Source organism: Cherax quadricarinatus, chromosome 33, assembly GCF_038502225.1.
Source record: "Cherax quadricarinatus isolate ZL_2023a chromosome 33, ASM3850222v1, whole genome shotgun sequence".
NCBI classification, from domain to species: Eukaryota; Metazoa; Arthropoda; class Malacostraca; order Decapoda; family Parastacidae; genus Cherax; species Cherax quadricarinatus.
In genome coordinates, this window is record NC_091324.1 from 30423928 (window position 1) to 30441723 (window position 17796).

At 44.3% G+C, this 17796-nt stretch overlaps 1 long non-coding RNA gene across 1 annotated transcript in view; it reads right to left on the reverse strand.

Annotated features, from left to right (window-relative positions):
- The window catches only part of LOC128693855 (uncharacterized), a 412264-nt gene that overhangs the window by 216730 nt on the left and 177738 nt on the right, over window positions 1-17796 (reverse strand). The window lies entirely within an intron of this gene.

Here is a 17796-nt window from a genome sequence, read left to right on the forward strand (position 1 = left end):
AGCAAAGAGGTCCGCCTTCTCTTGACTACTAGTAGAGGTGGTCCCATCCTGTCGATTTAGAGGTGGAATGAGTTCATCAGGTAGATAACCTTGTCTGTCCTTGACCAGGGACCACCAGGTTTTGGAGCCTACCTTACCTGATGCTAGCTTTCTTTTAGTGTCCACCTCCCATTTAGCAATGGCCCACTTTTGAACGTCACCCATATGCCTACAGGCTTGCGTGTGCAAGTTCCTGTTATAGGTGGTAGGATGTCTCGTATACCTTCGCCATGTTTTGTACTTAGCAGTAGCAGCCTCTCCACAACGAAAGCCAAACCAATGCTGATCTGTAGGCTTCGTCACATATTGCCGGTGAGGAATGTGATCTTGTTGTAGATTAAGGATGTGTCCAGTGACACATCTCTCTCTCTCTCTCTCTCTCTCTCTCTCTCTCTCTCTCTCTCTCTCTCTCTCTCTCTCTCTCTCTCTCTCTCTCTCTCTCTCTGTCTCTGTCTCTGTCTCTGTCTCTGTCTCTGTCTCTGTCTCTGTCTCTGTCTCTGTCTCTCTCTCTCTCTCTCTCTCTCTCTCTCTCTCTCTCTCTCTCTCTCTCTCTCTCTCTCTCTCTCTCTCTCTCTCTCTCTATATATATATATATATATATATATATATATATATATATATATATATATATATATATATATATATATATATATATATATATATATATATATATATATATATATATATATATATATATATATATATATATATATATATATATATATATATATATATATATATATATATATATATATATATATATATATATATATATATATATATATATATATATATATATATATATATATATATATATATATATATATATATATATATATATATATATATATATATATATATATATATATGTAAAAGAACTTTAAATGTTGAGGAAGAAAGGGAGGTGGTAATTTCATGCACTGGCCAGGGAGGTATACCATCTTTTAGGAGTGAAGAAGAGCAGAATGTAAGTGTGGTGGAGGTACGTGAGGCATTACGTAGAATGAAAGGGGGTAAAGCAGCTGGAACTGATGGGATCATGACAGAAATGTTAAAAGCAGGGGGATATAGTGTTGGAGTGGTTGGTACTTTTGTTTAATAAATGTATGAAAGAGGGGAAGGTACCTAGGGATTGGCGGAGAGCATGTATAGTCCCTTTATATAAAGGGAAAGGGGACAAAAGAGATTGTAAAAATTATAGAGGAATAAGTTTACTGAGTATACCAGGAAAAGTATACGGTAGAGTTATAATTGAAAGAATTAGAGGTAAGACAGAATGTAGAATTGCATATGAGCAAGGAGGCTTCAGAGTGGGTAGGGGATGTGTAGATCAAGTGTTTACATTGAAGCATATATTTTTTATTTATTATCACACTGGCCGATTCCCACCAAGGCAGGGTGGCCCGAAAAAGAAAAACTTTCACCATCATTCGCTCCATCACTGTCTTGCCAGAAGGGTGCTTTACACTACAGTTTTTAAACTGCAACATTAACACCCCTCCTTCAGAGTGCAGGCACTGTACTTCCCATCTCCAGGACTCAAGTCCGGCCTGCCGGTTTCCCTGAATCCCTTCATAAATGTTACTTTGCTCACACTCCAACAGCACGTCAAGTATTAAAAACCATTTGTCTCCATTCACTCCTATATATGTGAACAGTATTTAGATAAAGGTAGGGAAGTTTTTATTGCATTTATGGATTTAGAAAAGGCATATGATAGAGTGGATAGAGGAGCAATGTGGCAGATGTTGCAAGTTTATGGAATAGGTGGTAAGTTACTAAATGCTGTAAAGAGCTTTTATGAGGATAGTGAGGCTCAGGTTAGGGTGTGTAGAAGAGAGGGAGAATACTTCCCCGTAAAAGTAGGTCTTAGACAGGGATGTGTAATGTCACCATGGTTGTTTAATATATTTATAGATGGGGAGGTAAAAGAAGTAAATTCTAGGGTGTTCGGGAGAGGGGTGGGATTAAATTATGGGGAATCAAATTCAAAATGGGAATTGACACAGTTACTTTTTGCTGATGATACTGTGCTTATGGGAGATTCTAAAGAAAAATTGCAAAGGTTAGTGGATGAGTTTGAGAATGTGTGTAAAGGTAGAAAGTTGAAAGTGAACATAGAAAAGAGTAAGGTGATGAGGGTATCAAATGATTTAGATAAAGAAAAATTGGATATCAAATTGGGGAGGAGGAGTATGGAAGAAGTGAATGTTTTCAGATACTTGGGAGTTGACGTGTCGGCGGATGGATTTATGAAGGATGAGGTTAATCATAGAATTGATGAGGGAAAAAAGGTGAGTGGTGCGCTGAGGTATATGTGGAGTCAAAAAACGTTATCTATGGAGGCAAAGAAGGGAATGTATGAAAGTATAGTAGTACCAACACTCTTATATGGATGTGAAGCTTGGGTGGTAAATGCAGCAGCGAGGAGACGGTTGGAGGCAGTGGAGATGTCCTGTCTAAGGGCAATGTGTGGTGTAAATATTATGCAGAAAATTCGGAGTGTGGAAATTAGGAGAAGGTGTGGAGTTAATAAAAGCATTAGTCAGAAGGCAGAAGAGGGGTTGTTGAGGTGGTTTGGTCATTTAGAGAGAATGGATCAAAGTAGAATGACATGGAAAGCATATAAATCTATAGGGGAAGGAAAGAGGGGTAGGGGTCGTCCTCGAAAGGGTTGGAAAGAGGGGGTAAAGGAGGTTTTGTGGGCGAGGGGCTTGGACTTCCAGCAAGCGTGCATGAGCGTGTTAGATAGGAGTGAATGGAGACGAATGATACTTGGGACCTGACGATCTGTTGGAGTGTGAGCAGGGTAATATTTAGTGAAGGGATTCAGGGAAACCGGTTATTTTCTTATAGTCGGACTTGAGTCCTGGAAATGGGAAGTACAATGCCTGCACTTTAAAGGAGGGGTTTGGGATATTGGCAGTTTGGAGGGATATGTTGTGTATCTTTATACGTATATGCTTCTAAACTGTTGTATTCTGAGCACCTCTGCAAAAACAGTGATAATGTGCGAGTGTGGTGAAAGTGTTGAATGATGATGAAAGTATTTTCTTTTTGGGGATTTTCTTCCTTTTTTGGGTCACCCTGCCTCGGTGGGGGACGACCAACTTGTTGATATATATATATATATATATATATATATATATATATATATATATATATATATATATATATATATATATATAAATATATATATATATATATATATATATATATATATATATATATATATATATATATATCGTGCCGATTAGGTACAGGGATACACTCCAGGGTGAAGGCAGGGCCAGGGATACACTCCAGGGTGAAGGCAGGGCCAAAGATACACTCCAAGGTGAAGGCAGGGCAAGGGATACACTCCAGGGTGAAGGCAGGGCCAGGGATACACTCCAGGGTGAAGGCAGGGCCAGGGATACACTCCAGGGTGACGGCAGGGCCAGGGATACACTCCAGGGTGTAGGCACGGCCAGGGATACACTCCAGGGTGAAGGCAGGGCCAGGGACACACTCCAGGGTGAAGGCAGGGCCAGGGATACACTCCAGCGTGAAGGCAGGGCCAGGGATACACTCCAGGGAGAAGGCAGAGACAGGGATACACTCCAGGGTGAAGGCAGGGCCAGGGATACACTCCAGGGTGAAGGCAGGGCCACGGATACACTCCAGGGTGAAGGCAGGGCCAGGGATATACTCCAGGGTGAAGGCAGGGCCAGGGATACACTCCAAGGTGAAGGCAGGGCGAGGGATACACTCCAGGGTGAAGGCAGGGCCAGGGATACACTCCAGGGTGAAGGCAGGGCCAGGGATACACTCCAGGGTGAAGGCAGGGCCAGAGATGCACTCCAGGGTGAAGGCAGGGCCAGGGATACACTCCAGGGTGAAGGCAGGGCCAGGGATACACTCCAGGGTGAAGGCAGGGCCAGGGATACACTCCAGGGTGAAGGCAGGGCCAGAGATGCACTCCAGGGTGAAGGCAGGGCCAGGGATACACTCCAGGGTGAAGGCAGGGCCAGGGATACACTCCAGGGTGAAGGCAGGGCCAGGGATACACTCCAGGGTGAAGGCAGGGCCAGGGATACACTCCAGGGTGAAGGCAGGGCCAGGAATACACTCCAGGGTGAAGGCAGGGCCAGGGATACACTCCAGGGTGAAGGCAGGGCCAGGGATACACTCCAGGGTGAAGGCAGGGCCAGGGATACACTCCAGGGTGAAGGCAGGGCCAGGGATACACTCCAGGGTGAAGGCAGGGCCAGGGATACACTCCAGGGTGAAGGCAGGGCCAGGGATACACTCCAGGGTGAAGGCAGGGCCAGGGATACACTCCAGGGTGAAGGCAGGGCCAGGGATACACTCCAGGGTGAAGGCAGGGCCAGGGATACACTCCAGGGTGAAGGCAGGGCCAGGGATACACTCCAGGGTGAAGGCAGGGCCAGAGATGCACTCCAGGGTGAAGGCAGGGCCAGGGATACACTCCAGGGTGAAGGCAGGGCCAGGGATACACTCCAGGGTGAAGGCAGGGCCAGGGATACACTCCAGGGTGAAGGCAGGGCCAGGGATACACTCCAGGGTGAAGGCAGGGCCAGGGATACACTCCAGGGTGAAGGCAGGGCCAGGGATACACTCCAGGGTGAAGGCAGGGCCAGGGATACACTCCAGGGTGAAGGCAGGGCCAGGGATACACTCCAGGGTGAAGGCAGGGCCAGGGATACACTCCAGGGTGAAGGCAGGGCCAGGGATACACTCCAGGGTGAAGGCAGGGCCAGGGATACACTCCAGGTTATACAGTGAACAACATCTTTGATACAACTAATGAGGCAGGAATTCTATGCCACTACGATGAATAAAACATCTTTACAGCTTCTCTCAATGGTGTTCTTTATCCTCTTGTTCTCATTATGTTTTCATTCTTCTCTTTGTCTATATTCTCTCCTCTCCCTCCCATCATTCGTTTTTATGTCATTCAAGTGTTTCTTTTCAAGATAATTATATTTTTCTGTGTTCCAATTCAAAGTTCTAGATGTTGGACAGGACAATGACCATGCCACATATAAACTAAATAATGTAGATCTTAATATTACGGATTGCGAAAATGATTTAGGAGTTCTGGTTAGCAGTAATCTGAAACCAAGACAACAGTGCATTAGTGTTCACAATAAAGCTAACAGAATTCTTGGCTTCATATCTAGAAGTATAAATAACAGAAGTCCTCAGGTTGTTTTTCAACTCTATATATCCTTGGTTAGGCCTCATTTAGATTATGCTGCACAGCTCTGGTCACCGTATTACAGAATGGATATAAATGCACTGGAAAAAGTACCAAGGAGGATGACAAAGTTGATCCCATGTATCAGAAATCTTCCTTATGAGGACAGACTGAGGGCCCTGAATCTGCACTCTAGAAAGGCTTAGAATTAGGGGTGATATGATTGAGGTGTATAAATGGAAAACAGGAATTAATAAAGGGGATGTAAATAGCGAGCTAAAAATATCTAGCCTAGACAGGACTCGCAGCAATGGCTTAAGCTGGAAAAATTCAGATTCTGGAAGGATATAGGAAAGCACTTACAGGTGTGCTGTAGTATGCAACACTAGATGGTCTGGTAACTCACAAGTGTGCTGTGGTATACAACACTAGATGGTCTGGTAACTCACAAGTGCGCTTTGGTATACAACACTAGATGGTCTCGTAACTCACAAGTGTGCTGTGGCATACAACACTAGATGGTCTGGTAACTCACAGGTGTGCTTTGGTATACAACACTAGATGGTCTGGTAACTCACAAGTGTGCTGTGGTATACAACACTAGATGATCTGATAACTCACAGGTGTGCTGTGGCATACAACACTAGATGGTCTGGTAACTCACAAGTGTGCTGTGGTATACAACACTAGAGGATCTGGTAACTCACAAGTGTGCTGTGGTATACAACACTAGATGGTCTGGTAACTCACAGGTGTGCTGTGGTATACAACACTAGATGATCTGGTAACTCACAGGTGTGCTGTTGTATACAACACTAGATGGTCTGGTAACTCACAGGTGTGCTGTTGTATACAACACTAGATGGTCTGGTGACTCACAAGTGTGCTGTGGTATACAACACTAGATGGTCTGGTAACTCACAAGTGTGCTGTGGTATACAACACTAGAGGATCTGGTAACTCACAAGTGTGCTGTGGTATACAACACTAGATGGTCTGGTGACTCACAAGTGTGCTGTGGTATACAACACTAGATGATCTGGTAACTCACAGGTGTGCTGTGGATACAACAGTAGATGGTCTGGTAACTCACAGGTGTGCTGTGGTATACAACACTAGATGATCTGGTAACTCACAGGTGTGCTGTGGATACAACACTAGATGGTCTGGTAACTCACAAGTGTGCTGTGGTATACAACACTAGATGGTCTGGTAACTCACAGGTGTGCTGTGGTATACAACACTAGATGGTCTGGTAACTCACAGGTGTGCTGTGGCATACAACACTAGATGGTCTGGTAACTCACAGGTGTGCTGTGGTATACAACACTAGATGGTCTGGTAACTCACAAGTGTGCTGTGGTATACAACACTAGATGGTCTGGTAACTCACAAGTGTGCTGTGGTATACAACATTTTATGGTCTGGTAACTCACAGGTGTGCTGTGGTATACAACACTAGATGGTCTGGTAACTCACAAGTGTGCTGTGGCATACAACACTAGATGGTCTGGTAACTCACAAGTGTGCTGTGGTATACAACACTAGATGGTCTGGTAACTCACAGGTGTGCTGTGGTATACAACATATTATGGTCTGGTAACTCACAGGTGTGCTGTGGTATACAACATTTTATGGTCTGGTAACTCACAGGTGTGCTGTGGTATACAACATTTTATGGTCTGGTAACTCACAGGTGTGCTGTGGTATACAACATTTTATGGTCTGGTAACTCACAGATGTGCTGTGGCATACAACATTTTATGGTCTGGTAACTCACAAGTGTGCTGTGGCATACAACATTTTATGGTCTGGTAACTCACAGGTGTTTACCTGGAGTTTACCTGGAGAGAGTTCCGGGGGTCAACGCCCCCGCGGCCCGGTCTGTGACCAGGCCTCCTGGTGGATCAGAGCCTGATCAACCAGGCTGTTGCTGCTGGCTGCACGCAAACCAACGTACGAGCCACAGCCCGGCTGATCAGGAACTGACTTTAGGTGCTTGTCCAGTGCCAGCTTGAAGACTGCCAGGGGTCTGTTGGTAATCCCCCTTATGTGTGCTGGGAGGCAGTTGAACAGTCTCGGGCCCCTGACACTTATTGTATGGTCTCTTAACGTGCTAGTGACACCCCTGCTTTTCATTGGGGGGATGGTGCATCGTCTGCCAAGTCTTTTGCTTTCGTAGTGAGTGATTTTCGTGTGCAAGTTCGGTACTAGTCCCTCTAGGATTTTCCAGGTGTATATAATCATGTATCTCTCCCTCCTGCGTTCCAGGGAATACAGGTTTAGGAACCTCAAGCGCTCCCAGTAATTGAGGTGTTTTATCTCCGTTATGCGTGCCGTGAAAGTTCTCTGTACATTTTCTAGGTCGGCAATTTCACCTGCCTTGAAAGGTGCTGTTAGTGTGCAGCAATATTCCAGCCTAGATAGAACAAGTGACCTGAAGAGTGTCATCATGGGCTTGGCCTCCCTAGTTTTGAAGGTTTTCATTATCCATCCTGTCATTTTTCTAACAGATGCGATTGATACAATGTTATGGTCCTTGAAGGTGAGATCCTCCGACATGATCACTCCCAGGTCTTTGACGTTGGTGTTTCGCTCTATTTTGTGGCCAGAATTTGTTTTGTACTCTGATGAAGATTTAATTTCCTCATGTTTACCATGTCTGAGTAATTGAAATTTCTCATCGTTGAACTTCATATTGTTTTCTGCAGCCCACTGAAAGATTTGGCTGATGTCCGCCTGGAGCCTTGCAGTGTCTGCAATGGAAGACACTGTCATGCAGATTCGGGTGTCATCTGCAAAGGAAGACACGGTGCTGTGGCTGACATCCTTGTCTATGTCGGATATGAGGATGAGGAACAAGATGGGAGCGAGTACTGTGCCTTGTGGAACAGAGCTTTTCACCGTAGCTGCCTCGGACTTTACTCTCTTGACGACTACTCTCTGTGTTCTGTTAGTGAGGAAATTATAGATCCATCGACCGACTTTTCCTGTTATTCCTTTAGCACGCATTTTGTGCGCTACTACGCCATGGTCACACTTGTCGAAGGCTTTTGCAAAGTCTGTATATATTACATCTGCATTCTTTTTGTCTTCTAGTGCATTTAGGACCTTGTCGTAGTGATCCAATAGTTGAGACAGACAGGAGCGACCTGTTCTAAACCCATGTTGCCCTGGGTTGTGTAACTGATGGGTTTCTAGATGGGTGGTGATCTTACTTCTTAGGACCCTTTCAAAGATTTTTATGATATGGGATGTTAGTGCTATTGGACTGTAGTTCTTTGCTGTTGCTTTACTGCCCCCTTTGTGGAGTGGGGCTATGTCTGTTGTTTTTAGTAACTGTGGGACGACCCCCGTGTCCATGCTCCCTCTCCATAGGATGGAAAAGGGTCGTGATAGGGGCTTCTTGCAGTTCTTGATGAACACAGAGTTCCATGAGTCTGGCCCTGGGGCAGAGTGCATGGGCATGTCATTTATCGCTTGTTCGAAGTCATTTGGCTTCAGGATAACATCGGATAGGCTTGTGTTAATCAAATTTTGTGGCTCTCTCATAAAAAATTCATTTTGATCTTCGACTCTCAGTCTGGTTAGCGGCTTGCTAAAAATTGAGTCATATTGGGACTTGAGTAGCTCTCTCATTTCCTTGCTGTCATCTGTGTAGGACCCATCTTGTTTAAGTAGGGGCCCAATACTGGACGTTGTTCTCGATTTTGATTTGGCATAGGAGAAGAAATACTTTGGGTTTCTTTCGATTTCATTTATGGCTTTTAGTTCTTCCCGCGATTCCTGACTCCTAAAGGATTCTTTTAGCTTAAGTTCGATGCTTGCTATTTCTCTGACCAGTGTCTCCCTACGCATTTCAGATATATTGACCTCTTTTAGCCGCTCTGTTACTCTTTTCCGTCGCCTGTAAAGGGAGCGCCTGTCTCTTTCTATTTTACATCTACTCCTCCTTTTTCTTAGAGGAATAAGCCTTGTGCATACATCGAGTGCCACTGAGTTAATCTGTTCTAGGCATAAGTTTGGGTCTGTGTTGCTTAGTATATCTTCCCAGCTTATATCGTTTAGGACTTGGTTTACTTGGTCCCACTTTATGTTTTTGTTATTGTGCTGTGGTATACAATATTTTATGGTCTGGTAACTCACAGGTGTGCTGTAGTATGCAACACTAGATGGTCTGGTAACTCACAGGTGTGCTGTGGCATACAACACAAGATGGTCTGGTAACTCACAGGTGTGCTGTAGTGTGCAACACTAGATGATCTGGTAACTCACAAGTGTGCTGTGGTATACAACACTAGATGATTTGGTAACTCACAAGTGTGCTGTGGTATACAACAGTAGATAGTCTGGTAACTCACAGGTGTGCTGTGGTATACAACACTAGATGGTCTGGTAACTCACAGGTGTGCTGTGGTATACAACACTAGATGGTCTGGTAACTCACAGGTGTGCTGTGGAATTCTGACTTGTCAGTGGAAGATTAAGTTTGGCTACTTTGTGTTACTGTTCCATCCATTTAGATTCTCTAAGGTCAACAGCTGGTGCATATCATACAGTGACTTCTCGTTCTTTGTGGCAGTTGTAAGCATCGAGATGAATGAAATATCATGTGTTGACAATTAATGCTCATTTTGTGACCGTAGCGATTTGGCGAAGGAATTTATTTGTGCAAGATACTAGAGAGTCTACTGTTTTCTCTGGTAATTAGTAAATGTGACTCTTATTGGTCGTGGTTTATTGTACTTCCCTCTACTGTAAAGAATAAACAGGCACAATGCCGTGACTGGAAGAATACACAGATAACCCGTCACATAAGAGAAAGAAACTTATGTGTGTGTGTGACTAGTTAATGGTCCAAGTCGGACCCAAACGTCGTCACAGATTTCTTTCTCCTATGTGCGGGTTATTTGTGTATATCTCTTTACTGCAGGCCTGCAACACGGGTCACAATCACAGTAATTATCACCTTCGCTATCGCCATCACCTCCTTCACTTCCAACATCATCTCCTTCAGTTGTAACTGTTATCTCCTTATCTCACTCCTTACCTCCCTTTCTCTGTCATTAGCTTCTATTTATATCCACTTTTCTGTCCCTACTCCTTCCCTCATTCCCTTCACGCTTATTCTCTAACGAAGGCAACGGCAGGAAGGATGAAGACACTTCCAAGGCAGCATCAGGAATGATGAACACACGACCAAGAAGCTGAAGAATCAAAGGAGCAAGGCAGCAGCACAAACACAGACATGACGTGCCTGGGATGCTCTTACAGGAGCAGGAAACAGCGAATTGTCAAGCCGCGTGTGGTGACCGGAGTCCAGTATGCCTGAGACGGAAGTGGGCACCAATAAGAGATCAATACTGAAGAGGGAAGACTGAGGTAGTGAAACATTTGAATGCATAAGGAGTAGAGTGAAAGTGAATAACAATATTAGATAATGGAAGTCTTTGTTTGATCTACCTATACCGAGATAACTTCTGGGAAGGGAAGAGAGAGACACACACAGTGGGAATAAAAAAGAAAATAGGAAAAGCACGTTATATCTTAAAATATTCTTTATGAGAGGTGCACAAGAAATATAAAAGGGAGAATGAACATACCCGAAAACGTTCATAAATTGTTCTTTTTTGGGGCAAAATACTTCAGAATTCCCGTGTAATAACTTGTTACTGTGAGCAGAAGTTCTAAAACTTGAGAGGGAAAAAATGAAGGAATTAATAACTCTTGAAATGTTTTGAAACAAGAAATATTATGAAATATGAATAAGCAATTTACAGTATGAGACGAGATTTATATAACATAAAGAAATGTAGGTAAAGGGTTATACATAAGGGAGATTTTTTCTTTTATTTTCATAAGTGTAATAGCAGCAACGTAATATTAATATTGGACACAAGCTACTGGGAGGCTGTGTTGCAGCTGCTGCAAGCTTAGGCGAGTTGAATATCAACAGATCCCCAGTACGCAAGACTGCACCACAGCTCTAATATCGAAAGTCAAAGAAGAGCTCGTTTCAAAGCTCCATGGTTCTCTCCTAACACATTGGCGTGGCAAGTTGCCACCTCATCTTACTTGCCATGAAAAAGTTGACCTACCCATTCTTGTGTCGGGATCTGGAGTGAAACTTCTTTCAACACGAAAACTGCTCATTGATGTCGATGCTGCAGTAGTTGAATGACTGCAGCGGACAAAGACTGCGGGAATCAGAACGTTGCATCCACCACCATCTTCGAGATTAATTCAGCAAATATGTGTTATAAATCTGAAGCTTACGGTTTCTTGGAATAAAAAAAAGACAAGAAATTTCTTTCCTTCTCTTGTCGCCACTATATACAAGATATATACATTATATATACCATTTATACATTTTATAAACTACAAGGGTGCCTAGGTGGGCATTGGAATTATGAGCTGGTAGGATATCTGCAATTAATATTTAGTGTAGTAAGACGCCCTAATTTCGAACTCTTGCAGTGGTAGTGTGATAGTGGTGAGGAGTGAGTGGGTCCCCTCTAACCAGAACCGGTTCTGGTAGGAAGGGGGCGATGGGCCGTTTCTACCCACTATTGATACTAAAACTTTTACAACGCTAGATAAAACACAATAATTCGAAATCAATATAAACGATACACCTACTGTCCCACAATAACAATAACAGTGAAACCGAAATGCGTCGTCCCCCCCCTTCCTCCCCATCACCCACCACCCACAACCCACCACCCACCACCTACAACCCACCACCCACCACCTACGCAACAACCATCCCTCCCTCCCTCCCAACCCACAACCCACCACCTACGCAACATCCACCTCTCCTTCCTCACCCACTACCTACGCAACAACTATCAACCCCCCCCCACCATCTAACAACACCCATCACTCCCAGCCACAAACACCACCTAAACCACAACCATTGCTTTTTCCCCCTTCAATCACCACTACCCCCCACCTAGTCCCTCCCCAACTTTCACCCCCCACGTACCCCCGCAACCATCATCAATATAACAACTCTGAATATTAGCTTTCAGTCACACTGCTGGAGCATCCGCCTCGCTGTGCATATTAACAAACTTCAGCCATCAGGTCCTGAAGTCACCACCACACGCCCCAGACTCCATACTTCAGTTTGTCTTCCTAAAGAAAAAAAATCATGTAAGCCATTTTTTAGTAGCTTGCTTCTCGTTGCTTCCGCTCTTCGGGGAGTGTTGAGCTGTCTTTGCGCAGTCAGCGCAGCAGTAAAAAGGTGTTGTTGCTGGAAGGTGATTGTTGAGGTCAGGTGAAGAATGAGGGAAGGGAAAGATGGTACACAATGTGTGTGTGTGTGTGTGTGTGCCTGCGTCTGTCTGTCTGTCTGTCTGTCCAATCATAAACAAAGTCATCGGCTACTCCACCTTTTGTTCTTGGACACATCTTCTAGCCACACCGTTCACCACAGTGCTCACACCATAGTGCCAATACCACAGTACCAGTACCATAGTGATCACACCACAGTGCTCACACCAGTGCCAGCACCACAGTGCCAACACTGCCAATACCACAGTGGCACAACAGTGCCACCACAGGTCATCTTATAACAGTTATTTGTTTCATAGGTTTACTTTGTAAACTGCTAAGAGTGTTTTAATCCCTACTACGAGGATTGTTGTAAACTCTAAGTATATATATACTGAGATATGCACTCCTTAGTGTATGTACACACTGCTGCTCTTAGTGTATGTACACACTGCTGCTCTCAGTGTATGTACACACTGCTGCTCTCAGTGTGTGTACACACTGCTGCTCTCAGTGTGTGTACACACTGCTGCTCTCAGTGTATGTACACACTGCTGCTCTCAGTGTATGTACACACTGCTGCTCTCAGTGTGTGTACACACTGCTGCTCTCAGTGTATGTACACACTGCTGCTCTCAGTGTGTGTACACACTGCTGCTCTCAGTGTGTGTACACACTGCTGCTCTCAGTGTATGTACACACTGCTGCTCTCAGTGTGTGTACACACTGCTGCTCTCAGTGTATGTACACACTGCTGCTCTCAGTGTGTGTACACACTGCTGCTCTCAGTGTGTGTACACACTGCTGCTCTCAGTGTATGTACACACTGCTGCTCTCAGTGTGTGTACACTGCTGCTCTCAGTGTATGTACACACTGCTGCTCTCAGTGTGTGTACACTGCTGCTCTCAGTGTATGTACACACTGCTGCTCTCAGTGTGTGTACACTGCTGCTCTCAGTGTGTGTACGCACTGCTGCTCTCAGTGTGTGTACGCACTGTTGCTCTCAGTGTGTGTACGCACTGCTGCTCTCAGTGTGTGTACACACTGCTGCTCTAAGTGTGTGTACACACTGCTGCTCTCAGTGTGTGTACACACTGCTGCTCTCAGTGTGTGTACACTGCTGCTCTCAGTGTATGTACACACTGCTGCTCTCAGTGTGTGTACACTGCTGCTCTCAGTGTATGTACACACTGCTGCTCTCAGTGTGTGTACGCACTGCTGCTCTCAGTGTATGTACACACTGCTGCTCTCAGTGTGTGTACACTGCTGCTTTCAGTGTATGTACACACTGCTGCTCTCAGTGTACGTACGCACTGCTGCTCTCAGTGTATGTACACACTGCTGCTCTCAGTGTATGTACACACTGCTGCTCTCATTGTACGTACGCACTGCTGCTCTCAGTGTTACGTACACACTGCTGCTCTCAGTGTATGTACACACTGCTGCTCTCAGTGTGTGTACACACTGCTGCTCTCAGTGTATGTACACACTGCTGCTCTCAGTGTATGTACACACTGCTGCTCTCAGTGTATGTACACACTGCTGCTCTCAGTGTATGTACACACTAGTGTATGTACACACTGCTGCTCTCAGTGTATGTACACACTGCTGCTCTCAGTGTATGTACACACTACTGCTCTCAGTGTATGTACACACTGCTGCTCTCAGTGTATGTACACACTGCTGCTCTCAGTGTATGTACACACTGCTGCTCTCAGTGTGTGTACACACTGCTGCTCTCAGTGTGTGTACACACTGCTGCTCTCAGTGTATATACTGTACATCGAGAAAGGTTGGCTGGTTTATAGATTTAAAGTCTCTCAAATACACGAGGGTCATTAAGATTACAAGTTGTGTGAATTACACTTGTCAGTGATAGTCATCCTTAAAAGAGACCAAAATAAGCTCTCAGAGTATATACACTGAGCGATATACACCTCGTGGTGCATATACCCCTTAGCATAAGAGATACACCCCTTAGCGTAAGAGATACACCCCTTAGCGTAAGAGAGACACCCCCTGACTATATATACAAAATGTCAGTCATAGTTTAGGAGTGTTGAGAGCATTCTCACCCACACAAAGGTAAGTAAGGAGACGCTAACAAGCGGCTCGGGGCAGCTGACAGGCAATTCTTGAGTTCTGATTGGCCCGATACGTCATTCTAGGTTTCTGATTGGAAAAGAAGGTGCGTGGATTGGAAGTTCAGGAGGGTAACTCAGGAACATCCCACAGGATTGTGTAACTTCGAGTTAGTTCTTGGAGTTCTTCCTTCACCAGCGTCAGCCAGTGTCAGTCGCTTCTGATAGTGAGGAAAGAATTTTGACAATCTACAGAAAATTATGGCAGGTGAAGTGGCGTTCTAGTAAGTCTTCAAACTTTGCAGAGCTTAGAAGAGCAAGTGAACTTACTCGTAAAATGTACGTTAGAAGACATGCGTTATAAAACATATGCTACAGAGCGTTTAAAAATATCCGTTACAGAACATACGTTTAAAAAATTCGTTACAGAACATACGTTTAAAAACTTATGTTATCAAATATGCGTCATAAAACATACTTTAGGAAACTTTGTTTAGAAAAACCTGTTTTCAGAACGTACGTTAGAAGATGTTGGTTCAAAACGTACGCTACATAACCTACGTAAAAATTACACGATGTTAAACCTGCTTTTGAAAGTATGCGTCGGGATATACACATGTGTATATATGTGTGTGGAACGTAAATTAATATACAGAATGACTGGGAAAAAACTGAAGCTGGAATGAAAGTTCTTGTTGCCCCATTTGAAGTCGCTACAGACTTCGTTTCAGACGTCACTGCTAACGTTATTGCAGACGTCGCTGCTGGCGTTACTGCAGACGTCGCTGCTGACATTATTGCAGACTTCACTGCAGACGTCGCTGCTGACGTTACTGCAGACGTCGCTGCTGACGTTATTGCAGACGTCGCTGCTGGCGTTACTGCAGACGTCACTGCTGACATTATTGCAGACTTCGCTGCAGACGTCGCTGCTGACGTTACTGCAGACGTCGCTGCTGACGTTATTGCAGACGTCGCTGCTGGCGTTACTGCAGACGTCGCTGCTGACATTATTGCAGACGTCGCTGCTGACGTTACTGCAGACGTCGCTGCTGGCGTTATTGCAGACGTCGCTGCTGACGTTACTTCAGACGTCGCTACCTGGGACTAAAGTCTTCTTTTATCGCTTAATTTTGATTGTAATAATAATAATAATGAAATCTTCATGGTGTCCCGAGTGTGAGCCAGCAGAACATCCTAGTCAACAAGATCAGTATAACACTCTGGCTGAATGACTCACAAAATCGTAGTAACACGCCCGCAATCAAATCACAGAGCGGGTGTTTTTTTTGGGGGGGAGGGGGGGTGGAAGGGAGGGGGGGCGGGTGTTTCTTTAACTCATGGCAGACGTGTGCTACAACTCACCATTCTGTGATTTATTTACTTTGGGTGACGACCTTCGCGGTCAATATTGAGTTTAGCTACTCGGATCTCAACATAAATATTGGCTATTATGCAAACTCTGTAACATTATGGGGATTATGAAGTGGACACATTTATATCTTGGGCCTAAGAGGAAAAAAATGGTATTTGATGAGCAAGCGTAATATAACCCACTAAACCTAACCTAGAAAATTAGTATTTTTGTAATTAGGTTAGGTTATATTTAATTATATCTAGTCAAATTATAAATGCCTCCATGGCACCAACTTCTAATTAAAAATTTACATAAAAAAAATGTCTGAGCAGCTAAACTTGGTATTGACCACCCTCGGTTGTTAGGTGGATTTCCATCTTCTGACACCGTATTGTGGTCTCTTAGGTGGATTTCCATCTTCTGACACCGTATTGTGGTCTCTTAGGTGAGTTCCCATCGTTCGATATCGTATTATAGTCTGTTAGGTCGGTTTTCATCTTCTGACACCGTATTATACAATCTGCTGACTGAGTTCCCATCGTGTGTTGTACAGTCTACTGGCTGGGTTCCCATCGTGTGTTGTGCAGTCTGCTGGCTGGGTTCCCATCGTGTGTTGTGCAGTCTGCTGGCTGGGTTCCCATCGTGTGTTGTACAGTCTGCTGGCTGGGTTCCCATCGTGTGTTGTACAGTCTACTGGCTGGGTTCCCATCGTGTGTTGTGCAGTCTGCTGGCTGGGTTCCCATCGTGTGTTGTGCAGTCTGCTGGCTGGGTTCCTGTCGTGTGTTGTGCAGTCTGCTGGCTGGGTTCCTGTCTGTGTTCCTGTAATGTTTTGTAACGGCTTAACAAAGCAGAGCGAAGCGTTACCACAGTAAAATGTCACATTAGTTGCACTTGTGTCCTTTTACTAAACAAATCTTACAGATTTCACCACTATGTATGTAACCTATCCTGCATGATGGAATATGACAGAGAAACATAGTTAGCGTTTGTACCCAATATGCCACTGTAATATGCTCTAGAATAGGGTAGCAAGATACTCCTCATATATCCAGTTTGGCTAAAAGAAATATATATTACTTAGTTCTGGAAGTTAAGGACTGTATCTACACTGCTGTGAGGGTACTTGCAGTACGACAAACGAATGTATGTACTCTCCACTGGAAGGAATGTTTCTACACTGAATTATAAATGCTATTCATAACGTTCACATAGCAACTGACGAACATACACGAAATAGAATATTCGTAGAGCGACTGACGAACATACACGAAATAGAACATTCGTACACCAACTTTTCTACACATTCGTGCACCTAATTAGTGCTGCCTGGTCGTAGTTTACATTTTCACTATTTAGGTGTAAATTTGTTGGTAGCTTGATGTTCCACGTCTCACAGCCTGTGGTAATTCCCCCGTCTACCTCTCCATGCATGCTAATGCACTCCCCACAAAGAATTTCTCTCCCTACTTCATTTCACAACAATAAGGTTTATAATGCATGAACTCTCATCACATTTTTACTAATAAAGCAAATGAAAGATGATGCTGAAGAAGAAGAAGGCAGCAAGACACTTTGAAGAACACGTTTTTAATGGGACAACGTTTCGCTCTCTGTACAGCTTTAATTTTTTATTTACACCGTTCATCAGTATAAAATATTATACGGCTGAGGAACTATGCTTTCTTTTAGGTATGTTGTAAAACAGTGAATCAATGTAGGGTTGATCCTCCTCCTTCCGTAGACTGAACCAGCGACCTTCCTGGCGAGAGGTGGGTGTGTGACTTCTGAACTACATCAGGTAGTAGACATATTGTCATCATCCTGTTTATGGGGGGGATGT